Source organism: Triturus cristatus, chromosome 6 (genome assembly GCF_964204655.1).
Source record: "Triturus cristatus chromosome 6, aTriCri1.1, whole genome shotgun sequence".
NCBI lineage: Eukaryota > Metazoa > Chordata > Amphibia > Caudata > Salamandridae > Triturus > Triturus cristatus.
The window spans coordinates 937,396,522-937,417,265 of NC_140589.1; positions in this window are offsets into that span (position 1 = coordinate 937,396,522).

Sequence of the window (20,744 nt, forward strand, 5' to 3'; positions counted from 1 at the left end):
TGCATTTTACGGACAAAATGCTCGACTCAGACGGAAATAAACACGTGTGATCAAATGTGTAGAAGCAACTGCTAAACAAAAACTTGTATTTAGTCAAAAAACTACTGAGCAAAAATAGACAACATACCAAAGATTCCCTCACTTAGGAAATCCCTAGCTCAAAAAGTCAACATATCATTGGGGTTTGATTTGCATAGCAAACTGAAAGAATCGGGAAAAGGCCAAATATTTGCTTTTTCAAACTGTGTCAATAATCAACAGGCGTATGTCAAGTATGTAGGGAATACTGCTACCATCGTGCGATCCAGACGGCCGCAAAGCCCTGTAAAAATCGTACAGTTTAGAGTCCAGGCTGGGCGAAGCTTGGGTGTTAATTCATCAAATGCCAGGGGCAGCAAAATGACATCATGCACAGTTTAGGTTGCAATTTGGTCTCTCTGCCTCTGGGAGGCACTGTGCGCAGACCAACTGCAGCCTGGAAATCACCATCAAAAGGTATTCAGAATCTCTGTATTAGTTCTTTCTGCTTGCCATTTCAATCTTGGAGACATTGGCATTGGAAAATCTACTCGTGTTTGTATGGACTACAGATCTCAGAATGGGTAGGCAATCACTGTGCCATCCTTTCACTAATCCTAGTGCTTCCGACCCTCAGCACTGGGCTCTCTCTTTCAGGACTTGTAAAATAATGGGGATTACCCACACCTGTGGCTAGTTTTGTGCAGCCGAGTCATGTGACTCCACCCTGGGCAATCTGCTACCTGAACTGCTTTTAGGCAGCCAGTGCCTGGCCTAACGCTCTTTGTTCATGGATTGCATGATGAACCCCTGTGCACTAACTAGTCCATTTGTTTCTTGTCTGGTGACAAGTCTGTGCTAGTACACCTTGGGATGCCTTGCCTGTTCTGTCCTGTTCCTATTCTCCTATTCTGCCTTTGCCTGATCTTCCCTGGCATATGCCATTGTGTGTACCTCTTCATCTGTATCTTCACATCATCTATATTTGCACAACTATTTATCACTTACGATATCACCGGATTGACCCCTTGTCCCACCCTTAGCCCCTCAACTGGCTTCTTTCTGCTGCTGAAGGTCTACAAAGAGTTGTTTACTACATTGGGTAACAAAGCCTTGTTAACTTTCTGTTCCTTGCACCAATTTTATGGCCCTCGACCAAGGTTAGCAAGGGTATCAGGGGTACCATAAGGCATGACAGGTGTAGCAGCTGTTATGCCTGAATACCCAATTTGATTACAAGGAGGTTGAGTAGGTACTGAAAGAGACAGACAGCAAGTTTAATGTAGCAGACCCCAATGTATTTCTAAAATGTCAGAGGAATATTATTACTTGACCAGCCTTTAGAGTAAATGTGTGTTCCCTTTTAGGAGATTACTGAAAGGAGGAACCTTCTAACCGATTTAGATTTAAAAAAAAAGGGATATCAGATGGGATCGCTGAACCTCAAAATACACTTGTTAGAAAAGGCCAGGCCATAGATGGTGCCTGGTCACCATGGAAAAAGCGTCGAGGCCTTCCTGAAGTTGGCAATTTGACAAAGTTTTATAACTAGACAGATTGCAACATTCTGGATAGTTGTAGACTCAGTCAAATAACCAGCTTACAAATATTTACAATAGTCAAAGCAAAAATGAGTGCTTGTACCTGCCACCACAGCATAGTTCTAGGGGTCCAGAAATTAAAGATCGATTTGATGTTCCCCAGTTGATAAAAAATATTTTTCACTGCTGCCCTAAACTGAGGGACCATAGTAATGTCAGAATCAAAGAGAGCCCCCTACATTCTTGGCTTTGGAGTCCACTGCAGGAAGTCCACAAGAGACAAAGGAATTGCAAGAAACCCAGAGGACCCATACTATAAATGGGGAAATAATTATACTTAGTCTTAGATCTGTTCACCTGAATGAAGCAGTTTACACTTCAGTCTTTCACGCTGCACGGACAGGCTGGAAGCGGTTGAAAACTTGCATGATGGTAGATATTGAACCAACATGTTTAATTTGGGACAGTGGTGAAGAAGAGCCCTGGGGGCACATTTAGGGCCTCGTTACGATGTCGGTCGTAAAGTCTCTGAACGGCATGCAGATTTTCCTAACCCGTGTCGGAACCCATGTTTCCGACTGACTCAGATACACTCCCGACCAGGGCCGGACTGGCCGCAGCGGGCACAGGACGATTCCCTGGTGGGTCGCCAGGGTGGGGTCTGGTTTTTGGCCCTCCCAGCCGTTTTTGTTACCGAGGGCCAGCAATATCGCCCCCCTGTAACAAAATCGTCTGAAACCGGCCCTAGCAAAAAGCTCTGCCACACCACCGCTGCCCCCCCCCCCCCCTTCGGGGGCCGTCAGAGCAGTTTGACAGGGCTGTTTTTCGGTTCCCAGTCCGGCCCTGTTCCTGACTGAGCAATTACAATAGAAGGTAACCGTTCGTCTTTCGAACTCGGTTCCGGCCAGCATTCAGAGACTCCGAGTCGGTCAGAGCAGAATCGTACAGCTCTGTGGACTGCGTTTTCAACCAACGTATTAAGATGTCGAATTCAGACAGCCTTTCCAAATCAGTCTTATCCGACACAGTATAGCTTTCGGTAACTGACTTTGGTGGCTGATAGCACACCCCCATTACCCAGAGGCCTCAGGTTGGGGCCCGTGGGGATACACAAGGGACACCTCCTTTAAAAGCATGCACAGTGTGGCAGGCACCATGGGGTGTCTTCTACAGGGTGCAAGGTTATCCGCAACCACCCCTTTTTTGAATGGGAGCCTGTGTTGTCAGTCGGAACACAGGCTCCAATTAAAGTCAAAGGGAGATTTTCCAGACGGTGTTCTGAACCATCGTAATCAGTCGGCCAGACCAGAGACGTTTTAAGGCATGGGCAAAGTGGGCTCTGGCCCAGGGCCCCAGCCTTTCAGGGGGCCTCCTGACAGAGTCAGCTCTGTTCTCCAGAGTTTTGCCCTAAGGATCTTGAATATTACTTAAACAGATTGTTTAAATACTGTTTTCTTTTAACTTATTTTTTATGTACCTGATGTTTGAGAGTCTAATACAGCCATTTTGCAGAGAAATGTTGTGTTTATGTTTCATGCAATATACATAAAATGTTTCTTTTTGATCAAAACAAGGCCTAACATATAAGAAATGGGAGGGCATCACAGAAATTATTTGCAGTAATATTGGTGATCTGCTACTGTGTTACAATATTGAAAACACACATAACTATCCCTGAATATTTTTTGGGGATTGTTTAGTTTAATGCTAAATTAAAAGGGGACAAAACAAAAAGAAATTGTCGGACTGGAAAACATCTTAAAGAGAAAGTATATATCAAACTCATCCTTGAGTAGTTATTGAAATGTTCATTGTGTCAACTGTTGTCTATGAGATGTAATTGTATATGAACGTAGATTATACATTTGAAATCACAATAAAAAAACTATCCCTGAATATTAGATGTAAACACGTTCAGGGCCTTATTTATGAGAAGTGATGCATCGCTGTGTGAAAACAGGGATGTGTCACTTCTTAGTGCGCCCTCCTTGTGACATGATGGATGCGTCATATTTACTGTATGACGCAGTATGTCGCAGGAAGTTACAGATATGTCAGTATTTTGGACGTATCTGTAGGCCAAAAGTGACGCATTGCTGGGTGGTGTCTGAAAATAGATGCAACTCCAGCAATGTGTCCTTTCACACAGGGCTTGCCTGCATCAGTCTTACACCTGCTGTGAGGCAGGTGTAAGATATTGATGCAATGGCGTCCTAGAAGTGGCGCACTGAGTTCTCATAGATTTCAATGTGCCACTTCTACAAGGTTTTTTGCAGGGCAACACCCACCCTGCATACATTATACCTGGTGCAGGTATAATGTGGTGCAGGGGTTTACAAATCTGCCTAGATGCGTCACTTTGTAAATAGGGCACAACATGGCACATTTTTTACGCTGCGTCACAAAAAGTGGCGCACCGGCGGCATAAAATTGAAGCAAGGCCTCATTGATAAGGCACTTAGAATTTGAACGACTGTTCCTTTGCACTGTCAGGGACCTAATGAAATGAAATAGTGTATTTAATAAAGCGCGCAGCTACTTAGACTGGAGTGTCCTGGCACGTGACAGCGGGAGGAGAACGTGCATAAAAGACCCATCAGTTATTAAAAAGCCAGGGTTTAAGTTCTTCTTGAAAGAGAGTAGGTCTGTGGTTAGTCTCAGAGACTCAGGGAGGCTATTCCACAATTTTGCGCCTAGAAAGCCGAGGGATCTGTCTCTAGCGAGGGCACAGCATATTTTAGGCACGATGGCCAGGTTGGCATGGAAAGATCTTAGGGGTCTAGATGTTGCGTAGCGATTAACGCGCTTATTTAGTTAGCTGGCTCCTAAGTCAGGGAAAGCTTTAAAGAAGATGGTCATCGCTTCTAAGTCGATCTGTTCTTTTATGCGGAGCCAGTGTAGAGACTTAAGAATAGGGGTCATACTAGATCTGGGTTTAGGTCATAGGATGGCTCTGGACACAGCGTTTTGCACCACTTGTAGGCGCTGGATAAGGGATTTGGGAAGACCGAGGTACAAGCTGTTGACATAGTCAAGCTTTGATGTCACCAGAGCCTGTACCACGATCTTTCTGCTCTCAAGCGGTAACAGTGGCAGGAATTTTTTTAGCATCCAGAGGATGCCAAATCAAGCACCAGTTAGATTTTGGATTTGAAAGCCTATGGAGAGTGTCTTGTCTATGACAATTCCTAAGTTTTCGACTTTCTCCTTTTCCACGGGCAGGGGTGGCAGATCGTTTGGCCACTAAGAGCTCCAGTCAGACGTTTCTGGATTACCAAAGAAAACAACTTCAGTTTTGTCAGGATTGCACTTCAGCTGATCGATCTTAAGCCAGTTAAAAACCATTGTGAGGCAAGTCCTAATCATTGCCCCGTCAAAGTCGGTTCCTTTTTCACACGTAAAAATCAGCAGAGTATTATCAGCATAGGAAACAATTTTGGCACCCTCTTCCTCTACCAGAAATACAAGGGCGGATAGATATATATTAAAAAGGGTAGGACTGAGAATGGAGCCCGGAGGGACACCTAAATTAATGGCCGGAACCGGGTATGAGAAAGGGGGGAGCCAGATGTCCTGAGATCTATTTGCCAAGAAGGATGACATCCATGTTAAGGTGGTCCACCCCAGGCCGATGGGGGGGACCTCTCATGTGGGACCGTATCGAAGGCCTCCGATAGATCGAGCAGTATCAGAACAGCCTTGCCTCCCAGGTCCAGCTTAACCTTGAGAAATTCAGTCACTTCAAGCAGAGCGGACTCCGTACTGTAGTTAGCCCTAAAACCGGATTGGGACTCAAGAAGGAGCTTCCCATCTTCAATGTGTTTTTGGAGGGCCTTGTTTACATGCTTCTCATTGGAGAGGGCCGGAAGAAGGGAGATTGCCCTATAGTTGGCAGGGTCCATCGGTTTGGCGTTAGCCTTTTTTATCAGTGGAAGAATCTTAGCATTCTTCCATAATTTCAGCATGTTGCCTAAGGAGAGGGAAGCATTAAAGAGCTGGTTTACCTTGGGGTTTATGGTGAATATTCACTGGACATGGGTCGGTAGGAGAGCCAGACTTAATGCTTTGGAGAAGGGTCAGTGACTCTTCAAGCTGAAACTCAGGGAAAGCTAGTAAAGATGGAGGATCCAAGAGGTGAAATATGCTATCAGAACCAAGGTAGAAGGTCAGTTTTTCCTCTGAGATGTTAGTGAAGGCTTGTTGGATCACAGAGATCTTTTTGTGGAAGAATTGAGCTATGTGCTTAGACCATTCTTCCGTGCATGGCCCTTCCTTTGTGCCGGCTTTCGGGGCAGTAAAGGATTTAAGTATACTAAATATTTCCTTACTCTTATTTTGGGCATTTTCTATCTTGGTTAGAAAGAAGTTTTTCTTGGCTGCCTTCACAAGAATGTAATGAACTTTTAAGTTATCTTTATACACCTTCCTGTCCTCAAGTAGATAGAATTTACGCCATTTCTGTTCCATTTTTCTACAATTTCTTTTGCTAGATAAGACGGAATCCTTAAACCATGGAGTTGGTGGGGCCAAACTCTTTGAGGAGCGGGAAACAACCAGTACCGCTGCATCAATGTTTGTTCGGAGCCATGAATCTATTGAGAGGGCGTCCGAGTCGGGGCAGCCAGACAGCTTAGGTGAGGAACGACCAAGGGTGTCTGCTAACATCGGGATGGATATTTTATGGAATGTCCTGTAATTAGGGACCCTCTGCCCTGCGTTAGCCCGAGGGGCTGTGGCAGAGTTGGGAATGACGAATTTTAATAGGAGGTGTTCAGACCAGATAATGGGAAGAGTTGAGCTTACTGATATGTCAAAATTGTGAAAGATTTGGTCTAGGGTATGGCCCTTCTCATGGGTGGCCGAAGAAATAGATGGAAACATGTTGTAGGCCTGCAGCGTCTCGAACAAGGAAATTGTTTGAGGGTCTTTTCCATTGTCCATATGTATATTGAAATCTCCCACAATAAGGCAGTTGTTGTATTTTAAGGCCAGGGAGGTGGTGGCTGTATTAAACGTAGTAATAAAATGTCCAATTGCACTGGGAGGTCTGTAAATCAGAAAACCAGCTATGCTAAGATGGGGGAATAAGGTACAGTGGAAGCCTAAGGACTCTGCGCCCTTGATGTTTTCCATCAGGACGGAACAGCAGTCTAGTTTTTGATTGTAAATTATGGTGACACTGCCCCCCTTCCCACTCGGTCGGTCCTTCCTAAGGATTTTATAACCCGTAAGGATGGCCGAGGTGATAGTAGGGTTGGAGGCTTCAGACAGCCAGGTCTCAGTGAGAAATAAAAGATCAGGCTGTTCGTCTAAAAGTAGGCCATAAATGCGTGGTTCGCGCTTTTGCATAGAGTGACAATTTAAAAGGGTGGCCTTTAAGTTCTCTGTTTTCTTATTGTTTTTACACTTATTGTTGCATGGGAGGATCTTGGGTGCGAGATTCCTGGGCTGGAGGAGAGACCAGTAGCACTTATTGCATCAAATGTCTACCTCCAAGCTCAGATCAGCCGCTGTACACTGACATAATGGTAGCCGCCTAAGGCTAAGTAGTTTTTCCCTATTGTAATATAGTGGAAGAAACTCATCGGAGGGGGAACTGGGCATCATGGTGCCTCCGGGACGTCTCCGGGCGCAGACCGGCTTGCCTTTGGCGCGCCAGTGGCGTGTCCGTTTGCATCGGGAATATATAGGCTAATGCCTATGATGCAAACTGGATCGCTAACGCAGCTGAGGAAGCGGAAACTGCGTGGGCGGAAGTGAGGAGCCCGATAGTAGCCCCAGCCCTCTGCACAATCGGCGTATCAGCTGCGGCGGACCAGGACTGGAGGAAAAGCGAGATGCGAATCGGAGCAGCTAAGGAGGTGTAGGCAAGCAGAATCAAGTAAAGTTCAAGTGCAGGTAGGTAGGAGAAATTGTTAAAAAGCACAGGGTAAATCAGCCACACATATACAATTTAAAAAGTATTAAAAACCTAGTAGCAGGGCAGGAAACACTCAATCCTACCGCTGTCAGCTGCGCGCGTCCATTTACTTTGGGAATATATAGTTTAATGCAGATGATGCAAACTTGATCGCTAACGCAGCTGAGGAAGCGGAAACTGCGTGGGAAACAGGTGCTCAAATTGGATCATAAATTCAAAGCTGTTCTGAACAGGGGCCCTCAAAATATGTTTGGCCCAGGGCCCCCAAAATCCTTAAGATGTCCCTGGGCCAGACTCGTCGAACGCGAGTTGGTGGGAACTAATTCCGACAAGGAGTCGGACGGAATGCTTTCCGACTGACATCATAATGTGGCCATTAATTGTGACTGGGAGGGGCAGAAAGTGCCTAGGTCATTCCTCCTGGGAGCAATCGCCAGGACAATAGTGAACCATTCCAGAGTTAATTTAGACTATTCTACATCATAGCTATTTTTTTCTGAAAATAAGCTTTGTTCTTTGTTGTTAAATGATGCTGATGAGTCGTTGCCATAACCTTAGTAATGTTGTCTTGGTCCAGTAACCTGGCCTAAATTAGGAGTGAAAAGGTGAGAGACAGCAATGCAATGTGGTGAACCTTTTGCTGTGTCATTTTGATACGACATAATCTTGGCTAGTAGTGGAATACAAGTAATGGGGAAGAAGTTGACCCTTTGTGAATGAGAAATTTCTCAACCAGTGGTTCTACCAAAAGTCTCATTCAGTTAGCTTGAATTTTGAAGAATCAGGCCAGGCGAGTAGCTAAAGGAGAGTCGGCGGAAGGAAAGTTCTTCAAGGTAAATAATATGGCACCCAAGATGAAGGGAGAGAAAATAATCTTGAGAATGGGCAAGAAGCAAATTGATCCGTCGACAGATCTGAAAGAATGGCAAATTATTTGTGTGTGGGTATTTTAGATGCAATTTCAGAGAAAAAAGAAGGACATCTGCTAATTTCCTTCTTTTGTGATTGCATGAGCAGAAGCAAACCAGATCTAGTAAGCGATTGTTCAAAATAAAACGTCTATCTCACTGCGTTTTTAATATTCCAATATCATTTGTCCAATATTCAGTTTTTGTCTAAAGGACTTCTGCTTAGAATTCTCTCTGAATCTTATAATGCCTTTTCATTTCAGATAATAGGGTGATGTTGATATGTGACACCACATAAAGATGAGCAAGGATGAAAAGAGGATTACTGTGTGATTTCTATTTAGTGGCGGTGTTATACACAGTTTCGGGAATTGCAGATTGTACAGATCATAGGATGCACTTGCCTATATTTTGCAGGGACTGAAAACATTGTTAGATAGGGGGATGATATCAACTCTGAGTTTATGTATTTCTCCCTTTACCAAATATGGATATGTAGTGGCTATAGGGTTGGATGGAATCCTGCAACAAAATGAAATAATGAAGTGATTTGGCAAGGGAAAGGTGAAGGGAGTGAGTAGAGCCAACAATTATTGCTGAAAGGCCTATAATCTTTAAAGTTTGGTGAGAAAGCTCTGCGAGATAGTCTGACAATTCAACAATCCAGTGACTTAAATTACCTTGTATCTTCGAACATCAATCATCAGAAAGGTTGGCCGGCCTAGAAAGGATTCAGTAATAACCACCTGGTAGCATGGTGATTGTTAGGAATGTACCTCATGGACATTACAGTAGAAAGTTGGGTGATGACTGAATGCGAGTGTTCCAGAGTCAGCAGTTGATTCCTAGACTTCGGCGCTGGTTGACATGGGGGCATACAGTAATTGTAGACACAATGTGGCTTATGGTTCTTCCCTTCAGTGGTGACTGTCTGTCTGCCACAGTTCCCTTAGAGCTGTTTAGGGTGCCTCCTGGATTTCGTCTCATGTGTTGTCAGCATCCTGAAATTCCAGGAGCAGTCTCTATTTTGTTTGTGGCACATTTAGGTTTGCTGCACATCCTGGTGCATGACTTATGTTTGGATCACTCGTCTTGTTGTAGGGTGATCGCGAACAAGTCAATCAAGCCCTATTCGCAGGTCCATATCTCATTCAACACTTCTTGCTCAGCAGTGTCCATCTTTAATGTTGGAAAACAATTGACTTCCATCAACTAAACGACATCATACAACGTTTGTGGTGGCCATTTTGTGTCTTTGGATTCAATTCCATTATCTTCAATTGTAGTACTGTCATATTCTGTTTGTTATTTCGTGCCTTCATTTTCTGTGATAGGCACACCTGCAAAAAGCATATTGAAAACACTCTGCCTAGCAATTGCACTATCGGTGATAGGCCCAACTTTGTTCAATTGCCTGAGGCAGAATAGTAATTTGGCTTGAGGCCATATTTTAATATAAAAGAAAGTAATTCACACATTTGCTAACCTGTGGGAAGCAACTCACCGGCACTAACGGTTGTCCTTTTGCTGAAGGAAACATGGAAAGATTGCAGTGCCAACTCCATTTTTGGCCCCTGGTACTCCTTCACTCAATTGGGTTCAGTGACGTAACACAGTAGCTCCCAAATAATTGCAAGTGCGCACCGAGGCATGACAGAGCACCCACTCGCATACTAGCTAAAACAGATAGACGGTGGCGGCTGGGCAGATCCCAACCCGTTGACTTTACACATAAGCTCAAGTGGAACACACAGAAGCCTTGTTACCCTGTCTGACTAATACACCTCAGAATTTATGAACACTACCCCAATTAGAATCCCCAGTTAGTAATTAAGCATTATAACCAGTAGCTAACACACTGGCAACCTAAGGGAAGGACATGCAAAGTTGGGTGATACCGTTTATGGCAGCAATTATATTGTGTATTAGATAACTATCAACCCAGAGATACAACCGTGGTTCCACAGATCTGAAACACGCTAAACAATACCAATTTACATGTACTATCATGCAATGTTAATAAAAATACTTGGCAAAAAAAATTGGGTCCAGTGGTGTGATGCTTTTAAATCATATGTGGATGCTATTAATGGTGACATGTTCACACCCACATAGGAAAAGTAACTGTTGGTTTATAATTTAGGACCTGAAGCCACTGATGATTATGTTGCTGTTCTAAAAATACTGATGACCACCTGCAACTATCACATATTTAAAGTTGGGATGGCCAAAACTGGTGTGATTCTCTCCAGTACAATTACTCGTAATTACTGCAACATCACAAGTAGTTATGTGTAATTTTGTGAGAAGCGTAACACAGCATTTAGGGTTATTTCTTTAGTGCAAAATTCAACCTAGCTTCCAAAATGGAACAGAGGATGCATTTTGTGCTAAGAAAATAGCACTAAATGTTTCAGGACATGAACAGCAGTAGACAGTAGTCACTTGCTCTCTCTTAGTTCGTTGTATCTGTTCTCCTGCAGCAGGATTCTTAATTACTCAAGATGGCGTAATTGAACAATTTCAGAAATTTCACAATTTTTACAGAAATTACTCTAATTACTCCGGCACAATCACAATTCCTCCCAGGTCTACTTTAAAGATTAAATAACTTGTGCCCAGTTCATTGTGAAACTGACAATAGGAAATTTAGGACATATTGCTTTCTAGGGAGGATCCTGATTTAAAAACGTCACTGGCATTAGCTAGAAGTACTGAGCATTCAGAACCTACCATGAACCAAATCAACCTAAACACAAGTCTCAGTGAGGTGAAGCTCCTCTCTGAGCATCCTGAGAATCATGAGGAAACAACCATGTCAGAAGAGTGATAGCTCTTACATGAAATTTACTCACAAGAATGGAGACGTTAGTTGTGGGAGCAAGGCAATAGTTTTGCTGAGCCTTTAACCAAGTCTTCTTCAAATACAGTATGAAAGGGCATTTTGCATGTGTGCAAGCCCTGTACTGGACAGAGACTATGTAGCACTCAAACGGTAAGCATCACATCTGATGATAGTAGCAAAAACGTGTTCCAGAGGAGCAAGTGATAAAGCTGCGGAGGGGAGGAGGTGTTGGCCCATGTGGTGTCCCAGGTAAAGTGGAGCTGGGCTGATTGCTACGCTGAAATGCTGGGACCTGTCCTTGACTGCAGGAGGTGAGTCACAGACGAGGCTCCTGGAGCCGGCAGGAGGCGAGTGATGAGCTGCGGCCCGGACGGGTCTGGCGGCCGGTCCCACTTATGTCAGACACTATGGATCGAAGCCAATTGGACTCTGCTGGGAATATGACTCCTGCCCCGCATGCCTGAAAGGAGATACCCTAACATGAGGAAAACTGAGGAAGAGGGGGTTCACCCCCACAGCCCTTACTCACCAGGCAGCGAGCAGTGGCGTGGACCAAGTGGGCACCAGGAGATCGATAAAAAGGAGGCACCGGAGAGGTGAAGACTGTTGACGATTGGGGGACTGGTGTCTCGCCCCCTACCTCTTCGGCTGGTTTTGTGGGGACTGCTGATTTCTGGCCACCCGGAGGAGGGGATGGGCTAGCCTTGCTCTGGTGGTGTGTTTCCCTTGACAGGCCCCGTTGGAGTTGGTTTTCAGGTGAGAGACCCTGGGGGTGGCAGCCGGTCGAGCGTGGCTCAAGGGACAACGAGCCTGAAGCTACACCTGAGTAGATACTCGCAAAGGACAGAGCCGATTGAAGGCCGGAGTTCTGTACATGCTGGTTGAGGCCCTAAGGACCCGGAGAAGAAGGGGCCCATCATGGTTAAAGACAAAGGCAACTAAGCTCAATCCAACAAAATAATAAATAATGTGCAGCCCCTACCCCATGGACCTGATGAGCTGGACTCACGTGGAGAATATGCAATGGAAGAGGTGCCAGGGGAGGATCAGCGGGCCCTTACACTGAATGATATCCAGGCGGCCATTAAGACTACGAAGAACGAGATGGTGACCAGGATTGACGCATTGGCGATTGATGTCAATCTCCTTCGATGTGACCTGATAGGGTCACCATGACAGAACAGCATTTGGACACACTCCAGACAGAGGTCAAATCCCTATGGGAGACAGTTATGGAGCTTCAGAGGAAGACGATAAAACTTGATGAGCACGCCGAGGACCAGGAGGGACGCTCAAGGAGAAATAACCTTAGGTTTGTAGGATTCTGAATTGTGCTGAGGGCCCCCCGGTGGAGTTGTTCTTGGAGTAGTGGATCACAAAAGTTCTGGCACCAGGGAGAACGTCCAAGTTCTTCAACATTGAACGAGCACACATGGAGCTGGTCCCAGCCCCGCAACCCAGGGCCCCACTGAGGGCCATCATAGCCCGCTACTTTAACTTTCGGGACCAAGACGTGATCCTGGAATCCCCCCGTACAAAGACTGTCAGGCCACCCTATTGCAGGTTTTCCAGATTACATGCAACGGGTGCAGGACCAGCGGCGCACTTTCCTGGCAGTTGAAGAGGCGAATGAGAGAAGCCAGGATGAAATACAGTCTCCCCTTTCTAGCCAAACTTCGGATTGAACATAACGGCAGGGCTCTGTTTTTCTACTCGGTGGAGGAGGCCTCGGATTGGATGGCCACTATGGGGGACCAGGACGTCCGGTGGAATTCGCAGTCTTACCCAAAGACACCCATGGATTTAAAAGATCCGGCAGTGAGACCACGCCAACTCTATGGAGGGAAACGACAAAGGACACAGACATGTCTGTAAGGGTCAGAGTGTGTGAGGATGGCACTTTCCAGGTGGCGGAGGGATTCTCGGACTCTGACTTGACCTCATCGGATGTTGTCCCTGACACTAACGTGTCCTGAACTTCCAAGCTGTGAAGGAGTAGCAGGGTCATCATTCAGAACAACCAGATAAGTGGGCATGAGAGGACCCAATATACATGTTTTTTTTTTCTTTTATATGTGGGGATTAATATTTCCTGTATATGTGGGTGATACCTCGGGAGATCCGTACTGTGTTGCTTGTTTTATTGCCCCGACCTAAAAACAAGAACCTCAGCAGGAAATTTGTTCTCCTGGGACTGGTGCGTCAAAATGACGGATAGCTATCTCATTGTTGAGCCATAGGCCACCCAGAGCGGCGCAATGGGTGCGAGACGTGAATGAATGGGCAACAGCTGAAGTGGTTCGAATGCAGCAGACCAGACGGGATGAAAAACTAGAGGGTGATTTACAGGCCTGGAGGACAATGTTGAGGGACATGCAGACTGATTGGACGCGCACCAGGTCCCAGTCTGAGAATATAGAAACTAAATGGGCAGCGGGCTAAATAGAGGACGATCAAGAGTGCCCTAGAATCACTAGATGGCACACTAGAGCGGATAAAGAGATTAAATACATAATAAGACACATATTCAGACATGGAAGTGGGGGGTTGGACAATTTAGGGAGGGTAGTTTAGTTCAAATAATATAGGTATGTTTTTGGGCGTTAAAGAGACCTTCAACAAGGGGGAGATACCACACAGGGGAAGAAGGTGGGGGGGATACGAGGGATGTTGCTCTAAGATGAACAGGATAATGTATATCTATAGACTGTATTTGCCTTACTCCTCTTTGTGGTCTTAACTAATTGATTTTCATTATTGTATAAGTCAAAATATGTTACCATGCTATACTCTTTAGTGCTATCTCAAATGCCAATAAAGATATATTATAAAAAGAATAAAAGTCTCTGAGACTGTGTGTAGACATTTGCTATTTAAATGCCAGTATTTGGGTTGAACACCAACCTTTACCCAATATCAACGAAATGTTGTTCACATTAAAGGGAACAGTACTATTTACTTCCCTAGATTTGTCTGTAGCTTATCACGAGATTGAGTTATTTGAGGACTCTAGACATCGAACATCGTTTGTAACACCAGAAGGGGCATATTGCTGTTTTTATAGGCTTTATGGCCTAGCATCTGCTTCCTATATCTTTCAGAGATTGAGGAACCCATTGTTCAGCACAACACCAGGTATCATTTATTTTGAGAATGACATTCCCATCTATCGAAAAGATAAGTATGAGCATGATCTCAGAGTACATAAAGAGTTGGACATTATCAAAGCCAGTGGGTAAACTTTTAGGATAGATAACGGCAAATTCCAATAAGATAATGTTAATTACTTAGTACATCATGTGTCAAACAATGGTTCGGAACCAAAGATTAAAATTTTAGAATCTATAGGAAAAGCAACCAGACGCAAGGATAAAGATAAGCTCATGTCTTTCTCAGAATTAATCAAATATTATTCCAAATTTGCAAAGGACTTTTCATGTAAGCCTGTTTAAACATTTGAAGAAGAATGTAAATGTTTGAGTGGGAAAGTGATTATGCTGACATTTTTGAGTCAATAAAGATGGTAATTGCTCTACCACTTAAACCATTCAACACCAATGACCTGTGTATCATCACTAATGATGCCAGTAATCGAGGTCTAGATGATGTTTTAATGCACAGAAGGAGATAAAAGTGCAATGAAATTGTAGTGTGTACTTCTAGAGCTTTGCAAGGTGCCAAGTCCACATATTCCACTATAGAGAAAGGAAGCACTGTGTTTATGGTGGGGGCACATAATATTTCAAAACCTTTGCATGGGGGAACAATTTTATACTCAGAACAGACCACAAGCTACTATTGGCCTTAGTTACCGCCAGGGGAGGAGGTAGGGCATAACCCCGAATTGCCAAATGGCAATACAGTTTACAGGATTTCCAGTACAATAGAGAGTATGTTCCTGGTGTGAAAACGTTTGCGGTGGTTTGTCTGCCTAGATTGCCTTTGGCCGATGTTCATGACCAATTTGAAAGTCCATATGATCTAATGATAGTATGTCCAACCAGTTATGTTGGTCTGGTCTTGAAAGGTGCTTTATCTGAAGAAGAGTGGAAGGATGACTAAAGGATCGTGTTTTACAAGAAGTTTTGAATGATGTTGAATTACATTTTTCCTTTTACGTGTATTTGCTCTTGCTTAAAGAAATTGTCCGTGCTTTTGAAAGTTACTTGGTTCCATACATAAACTATTGTGTTTTATCACTTCTTTTGTTTTTACAAGGAAGGGGATAAGCTGGGAATGTACCTCTCGGACATTCCAGTGGAATGTTGGGTGGCAGCGGGAGGGCGAGTGTTCCAGAATCAGCAGTTGCTGCCTGGACTATGGTGCTGGTGGGCGTGCAGAAAGAAAGTTGCTGTAGAAACATACCATTGTTTATTGTATCTTCCCTTCAATTTTACATTTAGAAGGACTCACAAGGTTGTAACTATGGGGGACAGAGACAAACACAAATATGAAAAGAAATGCTAAGCAAAATGATTTTTAAAAATGACAGCCATGCCACTTCCTCTCACAGGAGGGCATTTCTTTTCTCAAATGAAAGTAATCGTCAGCGTTCAAGTCAAGAACTGAATTATCCTTTTGGCCAAGACAAGTTTCAGGATGGTTACGTATGATACGCTTACACTTGTAAAGAAATCATGGATCTAAAAATGGGATTTGAATAATGAGCTACAATCCAATTACATCCTATCACCGATCTGAAATCTATGATTTCTTTACATGTGATAATTCTGATACATTTCACCTTATCAATGAATGTCTGCAACAAAATCACAAGGTTCATAGCAATCTAAGTGATTTTCACTGAGCCAGATATAGCTTCTGGTGCAACACAGATTATATGGATCACAAACAAAAAGTTGTCTATGCTTGCCCTGCTATCCTTAGAATAATTATTTAACTGATGAATACTCTAAGGCCTATGGAAAGACCCATAGACAGTGTATCATTACTCACAAACATCCTAACATGCTACACTGATGTGTATAAGGTATTTTCAATACAGCCATGCCACAGGGCTCAGCACCAGCTGCAAAACCAAATGCATATTTGAGACAATTTATATACAAAATATCTGGGCTTAACACAATGATGCAATTATGGGTATGTTATGTTCTAATTTTCAGCGGTTGTAAAGCTCTCTCCTGATCGACTTCATTGCACTAAGCAGGTAATCTAAACTGAAGCCACAGTCAAAGTTTTAAGAGCTATAATGAAAGTTATTTTTTAAAACCTTTCAAGAGGGTGACTATATTCGGAGCAATGATTGTCCATAGAGTTAAGCCAGAATAGAAAACACCTCCTACCTGGTATTTCATTCTTACAGTGCGGGACTTTGATTTGAAGAATGATGGGCCTTGGAAAAGTATGCCAAATTCTGTGCCTACATTGAAATTGAGGAGTGTAAACACACAGGAATTTGTGGGCTGTGCACAATACTTTGAAAGAGATCCTACTGTAAATAGGCAGAAAATGGAGTTTAAGAGTAGCAAACCCCAAACACAATCCTGGTTGTTCCATATGAGAGACTAGAAGAGGGTTCACCACATGTTTGACCATTACCAAGTAGAGTGCATTGCCACAATCTTGGCTACATCAGGGTAAGACAGATACTGCAGAGTGAAGACCCTCATGCGTAAGACAGAGCATAGCATTTTATTATAAGATGAGTAATGGCAGTGCCAGACTGTGCAGAACTACCCGGACTCAGGAGGTGACAAACCCAAAGAGGATTACTCATCTCACAATAGTCACCTCCTGATTTCAGGTAGTCCTGCATCGTCCGGCACTGCCATGCCAGGTGCAGAAGTCTGCCCCAATAGCATTACAGTGTGGACAATTGTCCTGTTGAGTTGGGGATATGCAGTGAAGATAATTGTAGTGTACCAGATTAAAGCGGGCGTTACAAGATACTGCGTGGGTTAGGTCACAGATTTCTGTTCATGCCCTATCTTCCAGTGGAGTTTCTAAGTCAGCATCCCATGCCATGTGAGCTCAATGTGGGGGGGGGGGCTGCATTTGCTCTCATTGCCTTATATAGTGCTTGATGAAGTGCCGCCCTGCACCACAGGACAGAAAAATATCTAGGGCATGAGTGGATTGAAGCGCAGTGGATTAAGTTGGCCAGGCCAGTTTGCCCACCCTAGCTAGTCCAGCATGGTGTAAGAAGTGCCTGGGCCTGAGTGCAAATTCTTCGCAGGCTTGTTCAAAGGATATAAAGATTTCCCTGGGATATAGGTCATATCATTCATCATTTGCTGAACTGGCACCGGTGACCAGATAGGGAGTTCTCGATGGACTGGGGCTCACTTCAGGACTGTCTCAGCAGAGCATTGCCATATTGTCACTCTCTGGCGGATGATGTGCAGCATGTCTCTTACGACTGCCGTTCCTTCCATTAGCACATTGGGTTATCGGTCAGGGGCCGCCAACCCTTTTAACAAGAGCTTTTCTCAATTATCCCCCTCATCTAGCCATCTGGCTGCGTGCTGTAGATGCACAGCATAGTAGTACAGTTCAAGCATTGGCACCTCTAGGCCCCCCTCTTCATACCGCCTGGTCAGCGTGGTCAAAGTAACCCCACTGTGAATACTCACCCACAAAAGGGAGATGAGGATAGTATTTAATTGCGTAAATACTTTCATGGGTATAGGCCAGAGTAAATTTTGTAGGCTGTACAGGTATCTCGGCAATAGCACCATTTTGGCGATAGTCAGTCTGCCCATTAAAGAGAGACGCAATGTGTTCCAAGATGTCACTGACTTCTTCAATACATCTGGCACCCTGTCAATATTTAGACCTAGTTGTTGCATTCTGGTATGTACCACCTGAATCCCCAGGTATCTAAATTCTGTCTGCTTCCAACGTAGCCCTAGTCTCAGGAGATGGGGATTTATTTAGGTTCATCTGGAGTCTGGACAGGTCTCCAAACTCATCCAGTAGTTACAGCAGTATCTGCAATGCAACACATGGGGAAGCGAGATAGAAGAGCGCATCACCCGCGTACCATGATATTATGTGAGGGGTATCCCTTAGTTGTATGCCCCACGCCCACAGCTTCCGACGTGCCCCTATAGCCAGGGGTTCCATTGCAAGTGTGAATAGGAGTGGTGAAAGGGGTCAGCCCTGTCACATCCCATGCTCCAGAGTCCAAGCACCCGAACATCTGCATCCCACGCATACTCTAGCACTAGGGTCGGTGTATAGCAGTTCGATCCAACCATGAATGTGGGGACCAAATCCCATGAATCTTAGCACTTTGAGTAGGTATCTCCAGTCCAAGGTGTTGAAGGCTTTTTCTAGATCGATGGAGACCAGCGCCAACTCCTCGTCTCGAGGTTCCACTTCATGAAGGACATGTGCTAAGTGTCTGAGGTTCACACCGGTATTCTGACCAGGGATGAACTTACACTGGTCTTCATGTACCAGCCTGGACATAGGGGGTGCCAGTCCATTGGTGAGTAAATTTCAAAGTATCTTCATGTCTGCCTGAATCACTGTGAGTGATCGGTAAGCAGCGGGGTTGGTCTTGTCGCTGCCCAGCTTAAAGACCATACAGATCACTCCCTCGCTCATGATCAGTGGTAGTAACCCTCTATCACATGCCTCTAGGAGGTCTTCCAGGAGTCGCTGCATAACCGTGTGGCCAAAAACCACTGGTAGAACGCAGGTGGGAAGCCATCGCCTCCCAGTGTCTTTGCCACTGGGAGCATACTTAGCACAGTTTGAAGTTCTTCTAAGGTTATCTGAGCATCTAGTGCCTCGGCTGCCATCGATCTGAATCAGGAGAGGTATAGGCTCTCTGAGAATGGTATATATTGAGCTGAGGATATTCTGGGGTTAGCTGTGTATACACACTGTAGGTGCTGCCGAAATACACCCACTATTCCCACTATTCTCACTCTGGTAGCAACACTGGCACCATCAGTCGACATCAGGTGTGTTGTAATTGGTGGTGGGTGTTCCCTTCGCAGAATCCATGTGAGCAGCCTACCCGATTTGTCTCCTTCCCTGTGTAGTCTCTGTCTATATTTATTGAGCTTGTATTTATCCATTTGGTGCCAGATATATGCTATGCATCTATGCACTGCCTGCTCCCTGCAATGTGTGTCAGGATTCAACTGCTCCTCAGCTTACAGTGAAGCAAGCACTGCTTCATCCGTGCCAAGTTCCACCTAGAGCTGCCGACACACTCCACAGGTGAGGACCATGCACACGCCCTCAACATGCCTTTGAGAGCCTTCCACTCCGTAGCTATGCTGGTTGTGAAACCCCAGTTAGCCTCAATATAATCTGACAATGCCTGTGATAGTGTTTCCCTCCCTAGTGAGTCCATCAGGATGTCAACCAGCATCCTCCAGGACCTTGAAGCATGCGTGGGGTTGCCCAGCTTTATGGTGCAACAGACCAGGGAATGATCCAACAAGAAACACGCTAAGTGTGTTATCTCAAAGCCTTCCGCATGTGGGACTCTTGCCAGCAGTATTCTGTCCAGTCTGCTGTATGTGTTCTGTGTGGCAGGGTAACAAGTGTATACCCACTGCGTAGGGTGACTCAGGTGCCAGACGTCGTCTATACCCATGTTTTCAATTATCCCTCTGAGCACTGCTGTATTTAGCAGTTTGGTGCCCATCCTGGAGGCTGCCCTATCTAGTCTAGAGTCTAATATGCAGTTGAAATCACCTAGCCGTTTCACGGGTGAATCTACATCTTGTGTTAACAAATCCTTAATGTTATGAAAAAAGCGGGGTCAGCGGTAATTGGGGCGTAGGTGTTCAGTATTGTCAAGTCATGTCCGTCCAGGGTCCCCTATATCAGGACAAACAGGTCACCCACATCAGCCCCATGTACGTAAGGGAGAAGAGGACCTCCGGTGCCAGCCAGATCAGTGTACCTCTCGAGTATGTAGAGTAAGAGGAATGCAATATCTGTCCTCGCCATTTCTTGCCTAGACGTGAGGCACCCATGTCATCCATGTGTGTTTCTTGTATGCATGCTATAGGGATTTTGTGCGATTTTAGGAAGGTGAGTACCCTAAACCTCTTAGGAAATGTCCCTAATCCCCTGACATTCCATGTTAGGATTTTGAGATCAGCCCCCATCATAGTTTGTGGTTTCTAGTGGTAGCCCCCTTCCGCCCCTCCATGTCCAAACCCCTGTCAACTGCTGTACAAGTATAAAAAATAACATATAACACATAAAAAACACTCCCACCCGCAGACATACATAGAGCAACCGTTTGAATATTAATGCCCACCCCACGTGTGTGCCAGGACTTTCATAGCATCCTAACCGATCCAACAGGGATCAGCTAACTTACACCACTGGTCAGCTTCCCAGTCAGTCATTTCTATCTGGCTGATTCCTAACTATTTTCATTCATCCCAGCGCACACGCGTCTAGTGTCCTCTAGTGGTCCACATTTAGTCTTAGCTGCATACTCTTGTGTCCTAGTGGTCAGCGCGATGGAACTAAGTGTCATACTAGTACACAGCGCGGCCAGTCCCTCCACA